This window comes from Silene latifolia, chromosome 9, assembly GCF_048544455.1.
Source record: "Silene latifolia isolate original U9 population chromosome 9, ASM4854445v1, whole genome shotgun sequence".
NCBI classification, from domain to species: Eukaryota; Viridiplantae; Streptophyta; class Magnoliopsida; order Caryophyllales; family Caryophyllaceae; genus Silene; species Silene latifolia.
The window spans coordinates 51269897-51272943 of record NC_133534.1 but is presented as its reverse complement, the minus strand read 5'-3'; positions in this window follow the sequence as shown (position 1 = coordinate 51272943).

Here is a 3047-nt window from a genome sequence, read left to right as displayed (position 1 = left end):
TGTTTAATCATTGTCCCGACATTAGAGTTGCAGGTCTTGAGGAGGGGTGCTGGTGGCTTAGGCAGGGACGGGATGTGGCCTGTGCAGGGGCGGCTTGTGGCCTGGTTAGGGGCTGCCTGTGGCTTGGGCTGGCCGGTTATGGCCCTAGTCACGAGTAGAGGCATGGCCATGATTGAGTCGTGGCCTAGCCTCGGCTTGTGTACCTTGATTGAGTCGATTTAAATTCGTGTTTGGTTTATTTAAATCTCGTCTCATGCTTTATATAACTTAATTTCTTAAATACCGTTCATTTATATACTTTTCTCACATGAATCATAATTGTGAAGTTCGTTATTTGATTATCTCATTTATATATAACGTGCTTTCCTTATAATACGCATCCAATTCGATTATTTACACTTTGTAAGTAGTAAATGGTCTATCTTACATTCAAGTCATTTATAATTAAATTCTTGTCCTTATTATAAATTGTTCATTTTCGTTTATTTACATTTTTATTCAAGTGACAAGTATTTGAGAAATGAGTCACTAATCCATGTTTACGAGTATAACTGGACTCGGATTGTCTTACTTGAATTATCATTCGCTCATTATATGTAGTAGTCTCTTTCCAAGTTGATTCGTATCGCTTGGTTGAGTCGTATTCGTTTGATAATGCCTTTATACTATACCGTATTGCTTGACTTATCTTTACGCCTCTTTCGGACTGTCCTGCCGATTGTGGGTTTAGCTCATATTTTCCGCCTCTTTCGGACTGTTCGGCCGATTGTGGGTTCTCGATTTCCGATCTGTCTTCGAGTCTTGGATGCGGACTGTTCTGCCGCATGTCGAATCGGGGACCGTTCTGCCCCGAGAGTCTGGCTAGATTTAGACTAGGACTGAGTCTTGGGAGTACCATTGTCGTCCTACCAGAGGAATTATATATTGATATATGAGTAGTAAAGGTCTTGCTTGGTTATAGATATTGGTATTTGTCTTTCTTGTGTTGTTTGTCTTGGTCCTATCGGATACTAGGGGTGAGCTATAAGCCCTCTAGTTGCGATATGACCGTCGGGATTGATGTTCCCATCCGTTCTTATGGTGAGATGCAAGCCATAAGTATGAATGTGACATTAGTAGCAACGTCCCGTACAATGTTTGCTAAGAGGTTTTCCAAATAATGACTACAGTTTCTATTCTTGTAATTTGCATTGGTTGATCCCTACTTAACTGTTTCACATGATTCGGATTCTAATCTCACATCTATATTGTATTTCTTTGAAATGCGTGCTTTGGTGTAGATTACCGTATTCTTGTCTTTCATATTATTTAATTGTCTCACATGAATAGTTTAATCGTTATCATGCTAATGTTGATCAATCTCGTTCCATCTCATTCAATTGCCATGTTTAAATATAAACTCGATATTCTTATCTTTTGTGAGTATCTTATATGACTTACCGGTTTTAGTTCTTGGTTATGTTCATTTTGACATTTTGTGGCTGGGAGAACCCTGAGTTACTCCCCACTGACTGTGGCGTTCATGTTTACATGAATGACAGGTGCTAGTTGGTGCATTTATGGGGTGAAGACATGTGTGAGCTAGCGAGCACTTTGGCCTTGTAGTCGGTTTATTAGGATTGATTAGACTCACCTTTTTTGTATTGTCATTCGAGGGATATATTTTCCCTCACCTTGACTATCACGTTTGTATAATTTTAATCTTTATTTCCGCACTCTTTATTTGTGTTTTAGTTTTGGTGAACCCGCGCTTTAAATTTTAAAAGTGTTAAAAATTCCCTAAAATTCTTCATTTTATTAGTTATATTTTCCGCGTTATCGCGAGGTGTCACAGTTGGTATCAAAGCCTATGTTGCTCCCGACGCACACACGTGTACCCCAATTTAAATTTGAACTTGACCTTGAATAACGAATGAGAGATGGGTAGACTTAAGGACCTAAGGTGGTAGTCTGTATTGTGTTTGCTATTTGTTAAGTTCTAACATGTTTGTTGATTGTCAATCATTTTTGTACCCTTGGATCAATGACCGTGAGTTTACCCGTGTCGTGATCAAGACTTGGTGCCTATTGTCGAGCATTGAAGATTTGTTCAACTTGTTAAGAATGCGTTTTCTTCCTCGAAGCTATTCCTCCATCTTTGTGTACCTTGCCTTACTCTTTACTTCTTAATGCTTGCTTCTTCTCCTAAACTCTCTTTTCTTTTTCCTTGGAAGTTACTCTTGTACCTCCCAACTTGTCCTTTATTCCTTACTAATCCTCCCTTGACGCCTTTTTTATGGTTCTCTTTCTTTTGTGAAATGTTAGTTTTGGTTGGATAATTTGGCTTGGTAGAGTTTGTTTGTGGTTGACTCATAACCCTGGTTTTGAAAAGTTGTGATATTAGAAAGACTTAAGTAGTGTGATGGGGCATACTTAGTGATTCTTACACCTAGTTCCTTGATAAAGTGAGTATATCTGATTGGTGGATTCTGTGTGTTAAGTGTGAGTTGCCTATGATACTAAGACTATGGAACTTGGCCTTGTTGTTTATACTTGGAATTTGAGGATTTGGTAACTTGAGTTTTGTTGCTTGGGTTTTGACATGGAGTAGAGTTTATGATGAGAGCTTTGAAGGAAACACCTCTAGGACGTTGTTGGCCATTGGTGATGAAAGTGTTACATGGAAATTTGAGTTGAACTCGAGGTTAGAATAGTCGGTATAATTTTGTGAGTGTTGTGATGATTACATAAGAACCATGTTAGGCGAGAGTTGTTAGTTTTGGAATCACTTTCGGGCATTCACTTTGCGGTAATGAGGACTAGTAGCCAGAGTTCTTTAGGATGTAATTATAAGTTAGGATCGATAAATGTTGAGTTGAGATGAGTTAGATGTTTTGGGTGGTTGTCTCGTAACTTGGAGAATGTCACCATCTATGCTTTAGGTTTCGAGAGTATAACAGGATCTCCTTGGGATGATAGAATGTGCAAAAGAACTTTGGAATTTGGATATTTGATTGATGGTTTACCATTTTGAGAAACCCATGGTTGACCCTAGTTGGATATGAGTA